General features: G+C 36.3%; 1 protein-coding gene across 4 annotated transcripts in view; it reads left to right on the top strand.

The window, feature by feature from the left end:
* The window catches only part of gria4a (glutamate receptor, ionotropic, AMPA 4a), a 111,729-nt gene that overhangs the window by 14,896 nt on the left and 73,973 nt on the right, over positions 1–22,860 (top strand). The window lies entirely within an intron of this gene.

The raw sequence follows: 22,860 nt of genomic DNA, 5'->3' as shown, positions 1-22,860 counted from the left end.
GTTTTTAGATGTTTTCTGATTTGTTTGTATAATAGCCTAAGAGGTCAGTCTTCTCTGACAGCACTGGTGATTCTTTGAGCGGGGGTACATGTGTGAAAGGGAAGAATATGCGTGTAATTTCTTAAACTTGTCCCATCGCAGTTTGCCCACTCACATTCTGGCTCTTCTTTCAGAGGGATTTAACTGCATCCAAAAACATGCGTACGCTATCTGGCCCTTCAGACAGACAGTCACAAGGATAGATGGTTGTTTGTTTGCTTCTATTTTGACCACTTTGCATCTGCCTTTTTCTTTTAACAAGTGTAGAAATTTAAATATATAGATTTATCTGTCATAATTAGATAAATCTTTATGTCTAGACAGAGTGCGACTGAGTGCGACTCCATGGGTTTTTATACAGATTTATAAAAAAATAAAAAATAAATAAATTAGCAACTTAATATGGAAATATGGAAAAGACGTTACTTACAGGATTATACTGTATCACAGCCCACATTACTCTATGCCTTGTGGGTGTGTATGTAGCAGATGAAGTAGAGACGGTGACCCAAGTTTCTGACTCAAACTCGAATTCGAGAAGTAAGTCGTCTGGTTGGGATGTTGGTGGGTCAGGAGGTAGGACTTCATCCTGTTTCCAGTTCATTCCTATTTCCAGTTCAAATCTCCACTTCGTCTGTCTTAATTGTTGTGTCCTTGGGCAAGAGTCTCACCTCTTTCTACAAGCTAGAGGCTACGATGTAGCATACCATCAGTGTGTGAATGTGTGCATGAATGGGTGAATGACTCAATGTATTGTAAAGTGCTCTGGGGTCCTCTGGACATGATAAACTGCTATCTATGAGCAGATCATTTACCAGAAGCAAGGACTTGAGGCTCGACTGAGACTTGTGATGACTGGACCTTGTGATCTATGACTCAAGTCTTATTATTACTCTTCATCTGAGCAAGCAAGGGTGTGAGCTACAAACCGCAGATCTGAAAGGCTGCTCATATTTTACTGGGAAATTACGTGCTTCATTACTAGACAGTGGAGTTTATGAAAAATGAGGTAACAACAATATGTTCACTTTAACTGTTGCTTCATAGTTAGGACTACACAGCTGTCTCCAATTTAATGTATTGGATGACTTTGAGTTGTACCAGAACAAAAAAAAATTACTGACCTCTGCCATTCTCTTCCTGTTCAATGGGGTTATTTATTTTCCAGGCACAAAGTGGCATTTTATAGCACAATAAATTAGCTATTACCCTCAGTTGTGTATTTAAAATAACTTGTATATTAAAAAAATAGCAACTTAAAACAAATTTGACTTTGTAGTTGTCTTGAAATTGGGCCCCTCTCTCTTTAAGAAGGTCCTTCTCTTTCTGACGCTCCTTCAGCATGTCATCACGATGTCTAACAATATTTCTCAGGAGTATTGGACTGAGAAGTAGTTTGTGTGACAAGCTCAGCAGTAGAACTCCAATTATAAGCATTTTTAAAAAGAAAATTTGAAGCCCAATCTTAAAATTATACAGAGAGATTGTCTCATAAACTTTCTCGTCAGTCGGCTTCTTTGTATGTCATACGTTAGACAATTATTAGGTTATGTTTTGTGCAAGACAATTAAGTCAGAATTATCCCAATTATAAAAGCATGTTTACCTTTGGTGATAAATCGGCAGTAATAAACTCACACCAAATTCACAGTTCAGTTTGGTGAAATACTGGTTTTGAAGTGTAAAGTTGCCAAGTTTCACACATTACCTCTTAGCAGTCCCAAAAGAGTTCAAAATAAGGTCAGAGCCCTCCCATCTGGGGCCCTTTTAGTTGGAGGAGTCACCAGAGGCTGCTTTCTAAATGGGATCACAAACTCTGCTCTGAGGAACTCTCTGCTGCTGCCGTCATGCCATGCTTTTACTTTTTCTCTTTTTTGAGATAGGTCAGGCTTTTTGTTGTGTTAAAGTTTCAGGAGTATTAATAAGTGGATATTTTGCCATTTTGCTCAACAGTTTCTCTTTCATTTAAAAACCCACCAGTGTCCTTCTTGCATCTGCCAGTAGCAAGGCATTTTAATTAAAGTACCTACATACAATTCATCTCTGGCTTTTATTGACTGTCGACAGAGAAGCGAGGAGGAAACAGTCTGAGGCCTTTGACTGAAGTACTTGTCAGAGAACAGTTAGTTTTTTACGTCTATAGATTTCCCTTAGGTAGAAGTAAAACTTTGCATGAGTCCTATTCAATTTGCGTTCACTCGACTGTCTTCCTTTCTTCTTTCATTCTTTTGTTAGTTCTTTCATTCCTTAATTCCTTTCATCTCGTGTTTTCTTTCTTCTGTTTCTTTCATGCCTTTTTTCTTCCTCTTTGTATTTCCTCCATTTCTTTCTCCTGTCTTCCCCTTCGTCGTTTTTTCTGTCTCCCAATCCATCCTGGATTCATGTTATCTTATTTTTTTCTGTTATTCTTTACCTTCTTCCTCTTTCTTTACCTATATTAATTCCATATGTTTTTTTTCCCCTAGATTCTTCCTTTCTCCCTTCACTTCTTTCTCTCTGACTGTATTGAATCAGGTTCATTTTGGAGGGAATGTGTCAGGAATGTGCTCGGGGTTTCCTTGAGAAGACAGAGCGATGGGCAATGCGAGTCAGTGGAGAAAATGTTTGTTGATGGCCTCTGGTCAGCGTATCCCTGGAAAACACATTTTTTTCTGCCTACAGGGAATCCCTGACAGTAACAGTAAAAATTGTGGATGAGAGCACAGTCGATGTAAAAGTGCTCAGACAGACAAAATATTACTCTTGTGACAATCGGTGTGATACAGATTGTGAATCACTGGCACTGATGCGCAGTCACTTCGACTCACCCTCAGTCTCAGTCATTCACACAACTATAGACTTGCATGCACACCCACATGTCCTACTCTCTTCACACATTTTTCCACAGGCTCCCGTCCTCACACATAAAAGCACAGTCACATGCTCCAGGGAATGATGGGATGATAGTACAGATGGCATACTAGAGTATTCTTCTCCGTATAGGAAGGTGATACTGCCAGAGCAGTCATGTAGGGTGAGAGAGGAGTAAAGATGAGATCTCCAATGTGGGAAAGAATCCATTCCTCCAGGAGAAACAATCAGACTGAACTATTTCAGCATCTTTATGTAGCACTTGTCACTTCCATTAACTTAAAATGTTCAGAGAATTATGGTGTAATTTTTTTAAAGACTTTGTGTAGGAAGGATTACATAATTGTTCCTGTGACTCTGCATTTCAGGTCAAATAAAATTGGCATTGTAGCCAGTGTTTATGACAAGTTGTATAGAAGAGGAGGTTCTTTTTTTTTAACCTTTTTGTTGTTTGTCATTTTGACTAACACGGTTAAAAAAAACATAAAAACCTGCCTTAATCTATTTTTACCTGTCAGCGTCTAAAATAATAATAGTGACATATTCAACAGTTTTTCATTCTTATTCATTTTAGCAAATATTCAACCCAAACATGCTGAACAGAGAGTCCATTTTGTGTCATTTCGCATCAACCAGAGGAATATTTGTAACTCTCTGCAATGTGACGTTGTGCAGTCAAATGGTCAAAACAGGTGAACCGAAAACAGCATCAGCCACCAGTTGCAGATTCTTCTGATGGATTTTAATGTTTCACTTTTTGTATTTTTTTAAGCTCTTACGGATCTTATACCAAATTGGCAACACACCTGAGCTTCTTTAGACCAAACCAAATTACAAAATCTAAGCAGGGAAACAGTTATTAACCTAATTTACTAATTCATTTGCATAACTAGATGCGTTTGTAATGGTCTTCAAAACAAAACATTTTATACAGAGGAATTCAAAAGGTTACTTTAAAGGAAAAAAAACCCACAAAAACAAAAAAGAAAACCCTCCATTTGGTAGGACTCAGTGATGTAATCAATGACATCATAGACATTTAGATTGAAGCAGGAAGTCCTGTGCCAGCTACTCCTCACTGCCATACACCTGCTCAGGCAGTAGCATCCAAAAAGGGACAAATAATGGTGAGTGAAAAAAAAAAACAGATAATTTTTCATTAGTTTCTTCAAAACCTTAGAAACATTTATATTCATCAAATGGTCCAGACTTGTTAGCTTTAACTGAAACATATACATAGATGTAAATTGCTATATAATGCTATCACAAACAAACCTGTGATAGTGAGTGAAGCAAAGTTGGAGCAGGAATGTTTAAATTAAACCATTGAGACCACTATAAAAAGATTAAATAAATCAGAAATAAGAAAAAAAAACCTCTAAAGTGCACTTTAGTGTGTTGTCGGCTTCTGGATAGCGAGATGCATTGAATGTGGCTTCTGGCTCTGAGGTGATGCAAAGATGCTGTTTTTTGGGAATGTTTGTTTTTTGATTGATTTAGTTACTACCTATACTGTGTGCATAATCTATAAATTTGACAGATGGCCTTCAGATTTTTCAGTCTGTTTCGAGAAACCAGTCAAAGACGGAAAATATTCAAAGCCCTGCTTAGAATAAAGAGTTACCATTTCTCAAGTTATTAGGGTGATCTAATTATATATCTTTGACATAAGCACCACCTTCAAAACACTTATTTTTTCAAGAACACCTGACATCTGACCTATAACACTTGTTTACAATATTTTAATGTTATGTTGACTATTTTATGTCTACAAGTAGTCGTCCTCAAAATACATGTCAAATCTTTTTGACATGTATTTTTTTTATTTAGAAACTTAAATAAACCGTTCTTAAATAAATTAGCTTTATATGTTGATAGATATGTTATTGTCTTTCGCTGACTCTCTGTCAGGTCAGACAGATGTTGAGCTGAGATTCTTGTGTCAACTGAGTTGAGAAATGGAACATGAGAACCGCAGGTCAAAAGATCCCATCTAGCTCATTCAGACAGCAGACAACAAGCTCCGGACCTGAAAGTAAACGTTTTGCTTCTTCTGTTGAAGCAAGCAGCTCCCAGCAGAAAAACTGATGTCTCGATTTTCTTAAACAATTTGAATCCCTTCATGTTTTTTCTTAACCCAAACTTTTTTTTATATTGTTAGTCAAACCTTGGTCAGTTTTATAACTTTTGGATGAAAATGTCAGATAACATTTTAGATATTTCTGTTCATTCAGAAGTTATTTCTTCTATATATATTTTTTTGTTTAGTTTACTTTAACAAATCACTCAGAAAATGTCTTACTATATTTACAAATATGATGCTTGCTTATGTGTAAGTAATTTTACAAAAATAACATTTCTGAATAAAAATCTGGTGTGCCTAATTGCATCTTGGGAAGGACAAATGGTTTACCCATTAAAACATTTTTTGACAGATAATGACACAGCCTAATTCTATGTACTTAAATGGAATAGTTTGAGAGTAGCCATCAAATTTGCTGCACAATTTAATTTCCAAGATTCTTAACATGAAAACAACACAGAACTGACCAAAATGTTGTTTATTCATTCTTTTTATAGAACAGATCTATATTTCATGAGCAGGCTGTTTAGAAATATCTGCTCTTTTCAGTCGTTTCCCTACAACACTCACAACTAGTGACCCGTTCAGCTTTAGAAATAAAGATCATAATCATTTATTACAAAAACAGATACTTTTTGGATATACTGCAGTAAGTGCATCATAGTGTTCTATGTCGCCTCGTGTATTTCTACGTTTGTTTTGGTTTGACCAACTATTTGAGTAGCTGCTTGCATCATTTTGGTGGATGCGGTGATCTCTGTGTGTCATTGTGTGCGTGCCAGCAGCCTGCCGTCAAGACAAAGAAACCGAGTCATACATTTGTGAAACACAGCTCCCAGAAACCTTCTTGTGGCGGTAAGGCTGTGAGTGTGCATCTGAATGTTTGATGAAGCTTGTGTGGCTTACTGTATAAGCCCGGTGGTGTATTTAATTAGCTCCAGTTACAGGACAATAGTGTCTGACCCAACTAAAGTCATGAATATATGAAGCATTAAATAGAGATATTTTCATACATTGGAGAGAAGCTAGTCATAAAAACCCCAAATTAAGTTGTGGAAGTATACTTAGAAATCTAATGCTATTCAGGGTCAGCTCCTGTTCTTCTTGTATACATTCATGTGTCATTTTCATTAATATGGTGCAGACTTACGTCATAGTCATTTGTTTTTTTCATCTAAATGTGAATGCTATACCTCTTCTTGAATGTTCACAGCTTCTGAAGTTGGTTTTAGGTCTTTACTTTCTTTAACACGTGACCTTCTCAGCATGTCACCAGGTTCTGCGCATTTTCATTAGGTGTGTGGATCCTTCTTTGGTAACATGAAAATGAAGAAAACATAGGAAGAAAATATACCAATGTATTACCGGCAAAATCTTTTCCAATAAAAAAGATGACAAATAATTGAGGACTAAAGTCTTTGAAATTTTTATCTGTCTTTTTCCTGCTTAAAGACATTATAAACTCAGTTTGTTGACAAATTTGCGACATTAAGAAAAAAAATAAATAAATAAAAGCAACTACATTATCCATGAAAAATGATTAACTAGGATGAGGTATAATCATAAGGTCTTGGGTCAGACACCAGTCAGATCACATTCCCTCTCATGTTCTCTCTAAAAACTTTGAACTTTCATCATTTCTATAAATTGACTTAAGTTTACATTATTAGATGCTCACTGACATTATGGTTGTTTTCTAGTAGAGTAACTAGAACACACTCAGTGCAGAGTGAAAAACCAAGGAACTTAAATATACAGAGGGAGAAGAGAACCAAGAAACCAAAAGGAATCAGAGGTGAATGAAAGCAGCTGGGAAAGGGAGCCGAACGTCAGACTGAGCTTAAGGTGGGAAATAAACAGAGCAAATAGAATGAAAAATGTAGAAAGATTGTAACTAATTTACATAGTAAACAGAAAAAAATCACTAATCTAAACAAAGAAATAAATTTAAAGCATAAACAAAGAGAGCAAATGAACTACCACCAGGGATTAATTAAAATGACAATGTATTTGAAAGACGATGTAGAAATGATCAAAATGGAAACGAATATGAAACTAAAGATCTCAAAACCTACAGATTATAACATACAGTACCTTTACTTAAAGCTGCTCTGAGAGGAACAGAGTTCATGCTAATTAGCATAAAACTTGTGATGAATTACTGCAATCTGTATTGTCTTCTTATTTTCATTTTGTAGGATTTATAACTATCTATGCAATTTTGTATTGTCATATTTTGACAAGTGTTTTTTTTTCATCTGTAAGTTTCTAACTCTGATATTTTTTCAATTGTGATCACTATTATTTTTTAAGACGGAAATACAAGTGTGAATTTGCAGCCTTGCGTGTTTTCGCTGCAGATTCTTAAATTTTTGTAATATTTAATATTTTCTTAAGACTTTTAACATTTGGAACTATTTTCTACATACAAATCCAGTGTTTTATTAAAACTAACACAACTTGGAAATAAGACGTGATCAAAAATAACGTTGAGGGTTGTTTTGAAGATTTCTGAAAACATTGAAAAGGGTCATTTATTTTTTTATAGGGAGTTCAGCTTGGATTTCTTTTAGTTCATGACCGGTATATAAAAGCATCATAAAACAACTACTTTCGCAGCTGATAATATCGGAAGATGTGCAAACTTCTGAGCAGTCGGACTGAACAGGTACATGAGAATATTGTTGCACCATATTCATCCAGTGAACTTAAAAACAAAACATTTATTCCCAAAGCAAATGTCCTGTCATGCCAAGAAAACAAATGTTACACTCTTGTTCAAATGAGAAATCTATCCTTCTTATAAAGACATATTTTCCTTGTTATCTTCAGATAAACACTTTAATGGCACATTAACGGCATCCATTCTGTGGCATTCATATTTTTTGTCTTGTTTTGCAAAGGTTATCTTCTTCGTACTTGAATAAGATAATGTGTGAAAGTCTCACTTAACTGAGCTAAATGTCCTTCTGAGAGTTTACCAGCTGTTTGCATGCATTTACTTTGCTGATGGTTTCTATGTATTTTTTGATAAATTGAAATGTATTAAATATTATTCTTAGTCTAGCTTTTCTGTTTGGTATTAAAAGCCAGAGCCATTAGCAAGAAACACAACCTCCACAGAGGACTGTAGGGATTGAAATTAAGAGGACTCAGTGCATCCATTTCCTGTGAAGCCCTGCAGTGGAAAACACTCGAGTGCAATGTATTTTTTATTCTCAGTAATACGTATTTACATATTTATCTTTTCATATCTTAATTAGAAATACGAAAAAAATATACGTGGGTTTAGAGAGGTTAATCATTTTTCAGAGATAATAAAACATAGAAATGCTATTTAAATTGCTTTTGCATTGTTAATTTCATACCACTAGACCTAATTGTTCTGTTACCTACAAAACTGTTTCGCTGTCAGTGAAACCTGAGCCACAATAAATTAATATTACCGGTAAGTCAAGTTAGATTTTCATAGGTAAATTAAGGAGAACTGAGAAATTTGTCAACACATAGCGATAGAAAATAAGTCAGGAATGAGTGCATGTTTTTTTACATTAAGGTTTTACTTTCTTAACTTCATACGACTCTCTCATACTCAGCATGTTTGTTGAGAAAGTGAAAAGGGAAAACTCTTTTCAGATAAGAAACCTCCTGTTAGGTATTTGCCTCCATCTGAGGGTTTGAGAGGACAAAATAGACGCACAAAAACACAAAACCGCTGAGCAATTTATATATTAAAGAAAAGCCGAGCAGACAGAGTAAAAGGTGGCTGTTGAAAAACGCAGCTCAACAGAGAAGGGTTCAGCCAGATGGTTACAAAAATACGAGTACATCAAGCTGAATATACCCAAATTAAATTTGAATTGTTTAAAAGAACAAGAACGAGGATTTCCACTTTTATTCTGACGAAGATAACTTTACTCTGATTTGTTTCTGATTTGCCTAACATTTATGCTTCAAAAGGAATTTGATACTTTTATTTTTTTAATTAGAGAAAAAGAATAAAAAACCTAGAAGAAGGAGGTATAATTCAGTGGCTAATGGTCTGATCTGTCAAAGCTATTAACCTGCTTATAACCAGCTTGCCTAAATCATGCCCAAGCGTTTGTGGTTCAAATTGGTCTGACAGTTATATTAGTACTAAAGTGCATGTCTCTTGTTGACAAGTTTAAGTATATTTGATGATTAATAAAATCCATTTGAATTTCTAAACACCCCGTTTTCACATAGTGAGAGAGACGCAGATCTGGCTTCCAGTTTTCAACATTCAAAAGTCACTTTCGCTCTGGTATTCTTATTACAGGGGGTATTATATAAGATTGATTTTTATTTTATTTTATATATTTTTTAGCTTTAGATTATGTTATTTTATTCCTTTACCAAAAACTTACCTCGATTGTTAACCCTTTCATGCCTGTTTCAAAAATTATTTAATCTCCTATATCAGCATTTTTCTAACAGTTTATAGCACATAGTTACTTGATTGTGCTATAAACTGGAACTATATTTTTAGAAAATGCATAAAACTGCCTCTTTTAAACAGTGTGGTCAGAGCCATGTGTACCATGGCTAAAAAGAGAAAGTTTCTTTCAAAATCAGGGCTGCACAGTGGTACCCTTGCTAACACTTTTGCCTTTCCGCAAGATGGTCCCTGGTTTAAATCCCAGCCTGGGGATTTTCTGTATGAAGTTTGGATATTCTCCGTGTGCATTTGTGGTTTTTCTGTGGGTACTCTGGCTTCCTCCCACAGTCCAAAAGCATGACCGCTAAGTTGATTGATCTCTCTAAAAGTGTCTGTTGGTGTGATTGAGTGCATGCTTGGTTCTCATGTGTCTCTGTGTTGCCCTGCAATGGACTGGTGACCTCTCCAGGGTGTGCTTCGCCTCTCGCCTGATGACTGCTGGAGATGGGTACCATCCCCCCTCATGACCCTGCATGGACAAGTGTGTTTAGATAATGGATGGAGGTACACTTCAAATCTGGATGTGAACAACTGTGCTAATTTTCAAAACACATCATGTTTAGCCATAGAAAATGATCATTTCAGCTTAATTAGCTTTATATACTTTTATATTCTTAAGCACTGGGCGAGATGCATATGTCAATGAAGTTGTTTGTTTGACCAAAATAACTTTCTGTGTATTTGCTAAGCAGAACGCTTATGTTTTGGCAGATACGTTTAAGGAGTGATAACACTGAGGCATTTTGAGAATAGAACTTTAAAACCACCTATAGGTAAACCATGTCCTTCGAAATAACTTTTTGCACCTGGGGTTGTTTCACCAGAGTGTGAAATTAAGGAGGTGAGAATATTTAAGGGATTTGGTTCAACCGCAATACTACAAGATGAATAAAAACAGGACATTACAACAAGATACATTAAGAGTGTCACAGAAAGCAGCTCTGTGTAAGCTTCTCCTTCCCTTTTTTTCCTTCTTTTACCTCTTAGTCTGACCACTGTGATGAATGGTTTTGATATCATGTGTGTTTGCGTGTGTCTGTGTGTGCATGTGATGAATGACTATGTTCATACTGGACAGGCCCAGAGGGTTTTAGCTACTGTTAGTAGTGCTTAAAGATGACTGGAGTAAAAAGCCTTGCTGTCACATCTCTGGTCTACACACTCACGCGCTCTCTTTTGCTCTCTCTCCATCTCTCTTTCTGTCTCTGATTCACACACACATATTATCCCTGTTTAAAAGGTTGTGTCCTAGGGGTACCCAGCAAAGCACTTTGACAGGTGACATGCACTTTCCCTCTTTCGTTCTCTTTTCTTTCTCATCCCCCCCTCTATCTTTTATCTCTGCTATTCCAGACCTTGTCGGTGGGGGGAATGTTACTGCAGCACATTGTCAGTATAATGCAATGCACTGTGTGGCTGCGGGTGTGTAAATTTATGTGTGCATGCATGTCTGATTGGTAGATCATGCTGAGAGCAGATATGTTCTGGACCACAATTTTGCCCAGAGCGATTATGCCAAGTTTAATATTACAAGCTTAATAACATGCCTCAGTAACTACAGTGACTAGAGGTCTTGGAGACCTTTTTTTTATATACTGTACAATATCTAGTATAATGTCTTACGACCATGTTGCATAGAAAACAGGTTTTACTTCTTAAAGACCAAGATATTTAGAAACTTGAGTTTCTTTTATTAATCCATTGATCCCAAATTTTTTTCTGCAAAATAAGTGTATGCATTTCAATCCTTGGACCTCCCTAAAACATATTTATGAATTATTAGATTTTATGTTGGTTATGTTAGTGAAAATATAAGTTTTATACTTGGCAACAATTGTTGCCGGTGGAAAACTGCATCGTCTGAATTTCACAAATCTGGTCAATTTACACATATAAAAAATCATGACATGCATAACTTATTACAACAAAGAATGGTTACAAGAGTGTTCAGAAATGTTTTAGATGCAAAAAGATTCAATGCCACATCCTGCAGATGTCATTGTTTCAATGTGCCAAGTGACCTTTGACCTCATTTGGTCATTTCATCAATGAGGCAAAGTCATGGTGAAAATGTTAGTATGAACCAATCTGCAGCTGGGAGGAAATTCCCTCTGTTCTACCAGAACAATCACTACACCTCGGCTCTGATGTAGTTTCAAGCGGGGCGTCATTTTGTAGTGGTCATTCGGTGCGTAGGCCACACTTTGTGTAAAGGATCTCCTTGGGGAAGAAAAGGAGGGTAGAGTTTCAACTGTGGGAATGACGGTGATGTGGAAGACATCATTTTGAGGTTCCTTCGGGTCTAGAAGATCTAAAATATCTGATATTTTTAAGCTGTGCGGGAACAACAAGGCATAAAGAATAAACAGCAAAACTATGGACACATAGCATTATTCTTGCACCAACAATTGTTGCCTACATTCACTCTTCTTATGATCAAAATATGGATGAAGGGATACAATTTTCTTTATATATCAGTAGAAGACACTTGAAAGAACATATATTGAAAATGCTTTTTTTATATTACATGTTTAAATATTTTACTGACTTTCTCTTGTACAGGTTTGTGACAGACATTTACCTCCAGCGTTAGGCAGGAAGTAAAGAGGTCTGGTCATGTGACCTTTCACACCAGATACGTAAAATTGATGTTGCTTAGAGCAGACACACTATTATTTTACTTTAAATAATAAACTTCAATTGGCAGCTAAACTTCAATTAGCTGCAAAAAGTCAAAACAAAGAGCTTCCAGAAGTTAGAAAAAATGTCTGCCAACATTTGCTGCCGTTGGGATACTGATGTTATGCTATGAAGAAGGTGGCCAGTTTAACTGTTTAATTAAATAATTCACTTTATTAATTAAATTTCAGATTCAGCAGGAAGAGGAGGAGTTTCAGGATTTAGCTGCGTCATTGATAACTATCTCCTTGTTCTTGAAAGAACAAGGAGATAGTTATCATAAATGAGCTCAACTCATTTATTCATATACAATAACTGAGACTGAACTATTTGACTTATTTCTTGATTATCAGGTCTTGCCTCAACTTGGTAATTTTGATCTAAATTACTAATTTTCCTAGTTATTGGCCTAAGCAATCATTTATAGGTATTCATAGACAAACTAGACTCCTACTGGCACAATGCTCACTTAATTTGAACAGAATTACAATATTATAAATATAAAATAGGCATATTTTTTATAATTACTAGAGAACTGCGAACTAGGAGCTCATTCAAATCTGTCATTTTTTTATATTTGTCACTGCACGTTTGAATGCTGTGAGTGATTGGAACTGTGCACACAGTAAAAGTCCCAGCAGCTGGAGTACTGAGTACTGATTCTGATCCAGTACTCCAGCTGCAATACTTCAGACATTCCCCAACAGGTGGGGGACCAGAAAGTGTAGCTGGAGTGTGCACCCTGGGCAGGTCACCAGTCCATAGCATGGCATCATAGATGCAGATAAAAAAAACAGCCATGTGAGCACAGACTTGCATGCAAAGACAAATTAACCTAATAGTTATGTTTATGGATTGCAGGAGTAACTAATATTTGACTTATCCTGGGAAGCAGGTGCTTTGTGTTGAATCTCTGTCACCTGAATGAGTCAGACATTCTCTGCTTAGGCTTAACCTGGGCTTTTGGTGTGGCTCACATCCTGTAACAAACCTTTCACATGTGCACAGGCGTCCGATCCATTAATACTTTTTGAAGGCACCACATAGATGCAACAGGCAAACTCTATATTGTCGCATTTGTAAGAATGTTGCAAGAAGCAGGCAGCCATATTAATTCAAGGCACATAGATCTAAAACGCTTGATGCTACACCTACTGGACCAAGGAAACTATGGTGCCAATACTTTTGCTTTTCATTTAAAAAAATTAATATGTTCCAACATCACAGAAATTATTTAGACTCATAGGCCTCATATAGAACTTAAACACATATGTGTACTATATGAAAAGTCATCAGTTTTGTTTGTGATCCTTCTTTGCCTTTTTGATGGAGGAGAACCAAGATTTCTGTCATATTGGCCCTGATAATTTGCTGACCCTGAAGAAATAAATGAGATATTAATGGAATGTTACCAGAGTTTGTTTATTTGCTCAAAACCTAACATAAAAAGGGGCAAAAGTGCTGATTGATCATATTCCATGGCTCATTTGGCAGAGATTCAATAAGCTACAACACACACATACCCATTGGCATGCAATTGCCTTGCTTCCCATTTTCTCCCAAATCATTGTGCACATGCACTGGTAAAAAGTTTAAACAATACTAATGCCAAAAAATTAAGTTTTGAAGTCAGTTTTTTTTTCTTCTTTTTAGTATGCAGGGCTGGACACATCATCAGATTAAAAAAAAAACTCTAAACATGCTATTATTCAACTGTCAGTTTATTAGACGTTCTCCTCATTTTATATTTGTAGAAAAAGAGGATTTATTTTTAAGCTATCCATATTTTTAAAAAGACTTTCAAAATTGTCTTACTTTTTCTTTAAGAGCTCTCAACTCTGTGTTTGACATATATATTTTAGTTTTTAACAAAGTCTCTTGATGACTCACCTTAGTCCTATTACCCATGATGCCTTGTGTAAATCCCATTTGTTACTTTCCAACCTCCATTTTTACTTTTAAAAAAGCGATTTGAACATAGCTATCTTCTCCACAAAATGTAAGCAAAAAGCAGCTGTAAGAATTCCCTTTTGTCTTGTCAAAGGTGCCAAACAAACACTTGTTTGTATTAACAAATAAAAACTTTCAAATATTTCTGGGGAGTGTGGATCCAAGTGCTAAACCAATTTGTATCTCCAATAGTTTAATCAGTGCAAAGACTAGTTTGTAAAGGCTGTTGCCCCAGGCGTATATGTTTACCACACTTTTTGATTGTTACACTAAAGATCTTCTCACATCCCAAGAAAGCCAAATGATATTACTTTAAAACGATCGTCAAATGAGACTTTAATAGCTTTGCTAATTGTCGATAATCTGTCTTGCTTGTTATATGGAGGCAAAACAAAGGCAGCATCACTCCACCTAACAACTGTGAGGACAGCAAAGGCTGTGAAGGCCTTTCCTGGGTAACAATCTTAATTTGATCCTAATCTGTCTTCTCTAACACCTGAAGCTCAAATGGTTGTCCTGAAGAAGAGCAAAAATCTAAATATGGGGGACAAAGAGTGAATCACAACAGTTGTACCCAGAAGCATTTTTCCTGTTTATGCCCCTACGTCTGACCTCATATTGAACTCTGTGCTGAAAAACCAAAGCTAAAAAAAGACATTGTCAGAATATCCCTGGAGTCATTTCTGTGCATGAGTTAGCGGAAGCTGATGATCCTGAGTGTGTGTATGCAAAACCATTTCACGACTTAAGCCTCAACACATGTAAAAGAGCTGTGAGCACATTTAAAAACTTGTTTCTAGGTGGTCCTGCTAACCACACTGGTAGTTGTCTCACATTCTCTAGCTTTTTGTATACATTACCTTTTCTTCTTTCAAGTAAAAATCTGCTTGGCAGACTCTTGTGGCGCTCAGATTCCCTTGTGGATTTTGGAACCGCTCTCTTCCTTTCCCCTCAACATTTTCTTTTTTTGTTCTTGAGAAGAAGCAATGCCTCAATTCCATCTCTGCTTGGGGCTGTTTAGTGAAAGAGGGAGGAAAAAGAGAAGTCTGACCGTGATAGACAAGAGAAGGAAGCAGACCGAGGGATGAATGGTTGCACAGTGAACCAGAAACACACACAAGCCAACAGCACTCACTGTGCTCTATTATTCCTAATAATCACTATCCTGTTTATGAACCATTTGTGGTTGTGTTATCTTGCAGACTATGTTCTGGAAGAGAAAGCCTGATATGATTCCATACAGAGGCCAAAAGCTGCTACCAGATTGTCAAGCTTTGTCTTTTATCTTCTTTGTAAAGCTGTCGATGAGAACACTTGAGAACTGACATCCATTGTAAATCCTCAGCAATTGAACATTGACACGTTTCACATAAAACCAACCTAAACATTTTCATATAAAAAAATATGCATTTTTATGTGTTTTTAAAAACTCTTAGTATCTTAACCTGCTATGACTTGATTTAACAGAAGACATTAAAACTAATTCTGACTACATCCTGGAAACGATTTTCCTACCTGTAGGCCTTAATCCCTGCTTATTGCAGCTGTTAAAGACTTAATGTGTTTTTATTGTTTTGATCTTGTCTTTTCATTTTGTTCATGTTGTAACACTGCCTCTTGAAATAGTTGATTCTTGGCCTTTTAGTTTGACGTCATAAGATCGCTTTCTGGGTTAAGAAAATACAATATGTTGTGATGTAGAATATGCACTAGATGAGAAATACTTAAAAAAATGCTGACATAAAATGTACACAAAGTAGCTGAGATTGCAGTCAAAAGTTGCTGAATAGTGATGATATTGTTACAAAAACTGAATCCATTCAAAATGTAATCTCGGGACATTTCCTGTCCAAAACTCCAACTCTAAATATCCATGGTTCATTTTTCATAACATTATGTAATCTTGCCCCAAAAAAGCCAATTTAAATCAGTTCTGCCTATATGGGAAAAAAAGACTTATTTTTTCCAATAGAAAGGTTTCTTATAATTTGCTTATTTTATTTCTGTTAAGATTTGCAGTTTTGTGCCATTTAAATATGAAACATGGTGCAAACTAAATACATACACCAATATATTTGACTTATGTTATTTTCTGTTTCCAGATATCTTTGACCTCTACCTGCCCGTTTTAAAAACATTACAGGAAGTCATCACTGGCCAACTGGCTAGCTGTTACCAGCACCTCCAGGGCTTTTCTCAATTTCCTCTGGAAAACATTTATAAAAATATGAATCCTTTCCAGCTAATTTTAAGATGAGGAAGAGCTAAATAAAACCCCCAGTAAAATAAGGATGTATGTCAGGGTTAGTGCTTTCTTCCTTGGGTAATTGGGTTGACTTTTTGTTCCCTCTAAAGAGAAATAAGCACAATTATGTCTTGGGTTGGTATAGATTGCTATGCTTTTGTCACATTTTTATGGAATCTGAAATAACACTCTAGTATCACCACTCCTGGTACTGTTCCATGCGTGATGTGATCGCGATAGAGTCCAGGCTACCTACATGTTTTTGGGACAGATTACAAAATGGTACAGTTTCACAGCTCTGATAAAACAAATGGTTCACATGAAAACCACTATGAACTTTAAGTGCTATGTTGATGTTAATCTTTTGCTTCTTGCTCTGTCTGCATAGCTGGATAAGGATTCACTCACCTTGGCACAGCAACTGTTTAGGTAGGATTATACTGTATGTGACAGAGAATGGTGCTAAAAATGTGAATATTTTCTTCATATTTAGACCCGTATCAAATTTGCTTTCAGATGCACTTATATAAGTAGCAAGATAAGTGGCAGTTATAAATAAGATTTTTGTGACAGTTACATTACTTACGACCTACAATTCTAAAATTAAATATTTGACAATTGGACAGAAATGTGGTATGATAAGTTTTTGCATTCAATATTTACCTTATTCAATGCTTGTGAAGATAAGATAATGAATGGCTATGGCCTAGTTATAAATAAATACGTTGACTGCAGCACACTTGCTAAGGATCATTACACACTGTCTTGCAGCACTGAATAAAATTTATTCACAAGACCTTTCCACTGAAGAGTCTACAACTAGAAACAGACTGAACAGTGAATGAGGCAGTGGACAGTAGATTTTCATCTAATTTTATTGCTCATTAAAGGTTATTAGTGCCGTTTATGTTTGCCCCACCCCCTTTTTACTGTGGTGCACTGTAGGCCTTTCTGACCACTGTAGAAAGAAATACACTTCATGGCTTTTAAATTGGCTTGTATCCCTCATTTATAATGATGCATTCTTTATTTTTGCCTTTGCCTCCTGGTAGCGAGAGCGCTCGCAGTATTTTGCTGTGTAAGCTGTCTGGATAATGTGTCCGCTACAGGGCTGTTATTCAGACTAACAGGAAAAAAAAAAAACAAAAAACAACTGCAGCATTAGGAACATAAAGTGTGGAAGATGTTTGCATATGATGAAGAGGAGCTGATTATGCCCATGAATGCTGTCATAGGTGACTGTGGGTAATGTGTGTGCAGAACTTTTGGTGCTGAGCTGGGTTGATGTGTGCTGACAGTTTAATCAACAGCAGGTTAATCTCTGTGTGTTTTCATTCCGTCATGTGGAGTAAATACAACTTTCTAAACACATACGAACCAAAGTAAGAATCAAAGAAAGCTGGGGAGAAAACAAAGTACATCTTATGAGGTTTTGGGGTTTTTTCTCGCAGCTAAATGTTTAAAATCATAAAAGAAATGTCAATAATTTCCCCTAAAATAAAAATTCTTTAGTTTAACACTGAGTTTAACTGAGGCAATTGAGAACTGCAATTCATGCCACTGAGAAAATTCACAGCTTACCACTCACACACTTTCGGAATGGTTTTGTAACCATTTCCAGATTTATACATTTTACATGGACTGAATTCGTATAATGCCTTTCCTCATACTGACCAATACACTTCACATGATAGACACAGTCACTCATCTGCACCCATAAACACACCCACATTCACACACTGACACACAGATCATCAGGGTTACATACAATTTGTGACATGTGGAAGCTGGAATCGTACCTACAAGCTATAGTTGTCAATCTCACTTTGTTTCTTCTCTGCTCTGGAATTTCTGGAGATTTCAACATGGCTTACTGCTTTTTAAGAATTTTTTAGTCTCTTTCATTTGATCAGAGTTGTTTTGTTTGTGTGATTTCTTAATTGGTTTGGGAATAATCAGGCTTAGATTTGGCTGGTGAAGTTGTGTTTAAATGTTCAAAATGTTCTTTTAATCATAGGTAATTCAAATCATTTTAACAAGTGGGATTCTGTTTTCACATTCTTCCAGTTTTGTTTAAATGGTATTCGACCCTTAAACGAAAACAAACCTGCTTTTTGTGTTAGCTCAGGTTATCATTGTCAGAAATTATAATGGATCAATTTGTCTGAAACATTTCAGATGTAACATAAGTGGTGAAATAGTTTTATCATAGTACTGTACTGGATCAACAATCACAGTTAAATTATTGCTCTGTAATGTGGAAACATGTTGAAAAATTTCACAATAAACAAAGACCTGAGTTCTGAACACACGATTATTGTGCAATCATATATGTAAAGAATGCATGCTACCTTTTTAACTGCTTGACAGAAAGAATGAACAAACAGGATCACCTAAAAAAAAAAAAAGATCACCGTACACATGATGCAGCAAGAAAAAGCAAGTATGAGACTACAAAAGGCAGAAGAAAGTCCCATGAGACCCATTTTGTCCAGAGTTTTTACTGTAGTGATGATGCACCATGCCGCTGGTCCCCTTCTCTCATTAAAGCTTTATGAACCAAGCTTAGTGCACGTTTTATTATAATGACGCCACTGTCTGGCACATTCCAGCCTTGCGGCAGCCTGGTGTTAGTAGAGGGGGTTGTAAAGTGACAGTCCCATAGAGACATGGATCATAAGGGGAAATGGTGGAAGTGAAAAAAGGGATGAGAGTGTTTGGAATGCAAAGCCAAGATTAAAAGCAAATGGGAGTTAAGAAAAGTGGAGGTGATTCAAAAAGACCTAAGGAAAGACTGTCTTTTGTTTAGTTGTTTAGGCTGCAGGCTCTGCGGTTTTGGTGTGATTTTAAAAATGAGGAGTGGGGTTTAGGCTGTCAGAGATAGCTTTAATGGAGACCCGGGGGCTGATAAAACAAACGGTTTAAGACATTAGTTATTAATTGGATCAAGGTCAAAGGAATTCAAGTCAAACTTTTTATTTTTTTGAGTCAGTGGAATGAAGTTCTTTTCTTTTCTGATTAATAAAAATTCACAATTCTTTTTTTATTTTTTTTTCAAATGGTGGCTGAGTGAATGATGACATATACCAACTGCAGAACTTTAAGAACAGAGGATGATGCAATCTTTTTTCTAATAACAGCCTTAATATACAGTAATATTCAGTCACATGCTGATTCATTAAGGCGCTGCAGGGTGGCAGCTCTCTCAAAACATGCATCTGTCTAATTCACAAAGTCCCACCAACTAGAAACCCGTCATGTAGAATCTGTGAGTTCTTATGACCTCCCGATGGCAGAGAGAATACTGTTCAGTACTTCTGATCACTTCAATTGGAGAAATGTTCCCCGATTTCAAAACTTTGGATGATTTGGCATTTGCAATCTGGGTCTGCAGGGAGGCAACAGATCAGATCAGGCCTGTGGCTTTTGTAATTTAACCAATACCGTATATTATACATAATTTATTTTGACCATGATGGCCCTTTGGTTGATTTTTGTGAAGGACACTTGTGCTAATCCAAAGAAATTTCTCAGCCCTACTTGCCTAGGCCCTTCACTCTCCTTCGACCAAAGTTATCATAATTTTGTTATGTGAGCTGACAGGAGTTGGACTCCATCTGTGGCACTGTAATGTATCAACCTATGAACATGTTCCTTTTGTGTTTGAAATCAATAAAAGGAAAAAAAACTGTTATTGGGATATGCTGATAATACATGTGAATGTCAGATCTCACTGTTTTTTGGCTTGCAAATAAATTGTCTCATATTGGACATGGCATCATTTCCAGCTCAGAGCTCCAAATTCAGGGACAAATCTAACACAGCAATAGTTCAGTGATTGCTGAAGACAGGCATTCACTGAACTTGTGTTGATTTAAAAAATGTCATCTCAGATTTATTTCCGAACTGATAAAGTAAGATATTGTTCTTGCAGTTTTGAGGAGTGTCTCTGCACTGCATATATTAAGAGGAAGCACGTTATGAGGAAACAATTTTTTAAATTTTCAGTAGAGTTCTTTTACTTGCTATGTTGGATGCAGTAAGTTGTTTAAACATAGGGGAAAAAAACAATCAGTTTTGCAGTAGATTAGACAGACCCAATGTATTTTCTTTCTAGAATGAAATGTTTAAAACCTGTTGATGTTCTAAGATTAAACTCTGATTACTTCACATGCAATTTCATCTCAGTGGACAAGACAACATTATTTTCTGTCTGTGTACTCCACTTTTGGTGAGGTTATTTGAACTGTCGCCTTTGTTTCCTGCCTTTAAATGGTCAGGCCAATACTGCCATTTTATAGCACAATCAAGTCACTTACTTTTAGTTGTTATAAAAATACTATATCAAGAAGAACTTAAATGAAATTTTGATTTATAGCTGTATTTGACTCCTTGAAATTGAACTCTGTCTCTTTAAGAACATTCTGCCCCTTCTGACACTCCCTCTTCTTAGCATGTCATCACAATAATGCTTCTCCATGTCATTTGTTGATGCTGTTTACTTCTTGATGAAGGCTTTTTTTTTTTTTTTTTCAAAAACACTGAACTGAGAAGTAGCTTGCATAAAAATCTCAGCAGACTCGCATTTCCACCAGATGTTTGCTAATTGCCATTACCGCTGGTCTGGAGGAGCTGGGGGAGACAGAGAGGCTCAGTTGAGAACAAAATAGGCGACGCATTTCAGAAGAAGGTGTTAAGGCACTTCTGAATGGCTGACATGGGAGAATTAGGGTTTTAAGTAATGAGAAAACAACTATATTCTGGGACCAAATGCTGCAACCACCATAATTTTCTTATAAATGAAGACCTGAAATATTAAGACAAATGTTCCAAAATAGACTTGTGGATTAACATACCAATGCTTTACTTTATTTTTTACTTTTTTAAGTCGGACCATCAAACAGAACCCTATCACAAACAATGGCGTGTGAGTTTTTAAAGTGTATAATAAATCCCTCCACCTGTGGTAAACAGTCTCCAAAGCATGACTTGGAGAAGAAGAGAGCGTACAAATGAAATCATCATAATCCAGGACACCCAGAACAAGCAGCGACAAACCCCTTGTTGGATTTAAAAGACAGAGGACTTTTTTCAAGAAAGAAGTTACAACTTAAGCTCTTTCACCAACATCTAAAGTGAGCTGCAAAAGAAAGGGAATAGTCAAGAAAAAAATAATCTACATATTTATTCTGATGGACACTGAAAAGTGGTGATTGTTCAAAGGCTATGCAATTTAGATTTGTAATTTGAACACAGCAGGAGTTTTGTTCTTGCTGTGATGTGACTGAATAGTTAAATGTCTTAACCCATTTTATCTAATAAAGTGGCTGATGTGTGTATATTGATAATCTTTTGTTTTCAAATGATGTTCATTTCTAGTAGACCGCGCTTTTCATTAGGTGACTATTTCCCAACTGCTTTAGTATAATTAGACATCCCTGCTGGTTGTCAGCATTAATCCTTTGAATTTTAAATTTAGATTTTTTTTTTTTTAATCGCCGTATTATAATTTATTTCCTCTAATAAGACTGAAGTAAATCACTATATCTGTGAAAAATTAACACCTTTCAGTCTCATCGGTTCACCCGTCTGTCATGCTCAGAAACATTAAGAAACATGCAGTCTTTGTAAAAGCCAACATGAAAGTCACTTAGGATGGCATGACTCAGCAGCAGCTGAATGACGCATGCTGAGTACAGCTCATATGCAAGTTCTCTGAATTGAAGACATTTAGCTCCTGTCATAATCTAAGACTAAATCCCCGCCTTATCGCCGGCCGGGTGCAGAGGCCATGGCTTTGTTTAATTGCCACAAGCCGAACCGTCAAAGCAGCATTTCCCTCAGTGTTTACCCCCACTGAGGCTTATAGCTGATAATGGAATTACTCTCAGTCCCAGGAGGAGGAGAAGGGAGGGAGGGCAGGAGAGAAGAGATGAGAGAGTGGATGGTGGAAGCTGAAAGAGAGGATGAAGGGAGTCTGCCTTAAAAACAGAAGAAAGGATCTAGGGCTGTAGATGATGCAATGTACAAAAAGATTAAAAAAGAAAATGAAAAAAAGGAGCTTTTGGAGTCGTGCAGTTGTTGCTTAAAGCACAGCCTGCAGTCTTTCTGTCTTCGCGTTTAGTCCTTGATGACATATCACTGGGAAGCGAGTAAATTATAATGCAGGACCAAGTCGTAGTTCAGCAACAAAAAATAATAAAATATCTGCCGGAACTGATCAATGCGGCCATTTATGATAGTAGTAGAAAATAATATTATGGAAATTAAAAAGCAGGCACATTTCAGACTTAGAGTCAAATAAAAACACGTTCCAGATTTTACAGTTGTAATTTAAAAGGCCAACCTTTTTCATTAAGTCAAATGTTTTTAATTGTTTTGTTGTCCTATTTTCTTTGCTGGTGCAGTCCTGCCAAATGATCCAAACTTTGAAACTTGCTTGTGGTTGTGTCAAGGGACTTGCATCTTCAAGTCTGCTTATGTTCAACGATAGATCCTAAGGGCATTTAGCTTCAAGCAGGGTTAGATATTTGACTCTAATTTCTTTAATGACTGC

This window comes from Poeciliopsis prolifica, unplaced genomic scaffold, assembly GCF_027474105.1.
Source record: "Poeciliopsis prolifica strain line A6 unplaced genomic scaffold, Auburn_PproV2 SCAFFOLD004, whole genome shotgun sequence".
NCBI classification, from domain to species: Eukaryota; Metazoa; Chordata; class Actinopteri; order Cyprinodontiformes; family Poeciliidae; genus Poeciliopsis; species Poeciliopsis prolifica.
The sequence above is the reverse complement of the archived record's forward strand: the minus strand, read 5'-3'. Positions and strand labels throughout refer to the sequence as shown.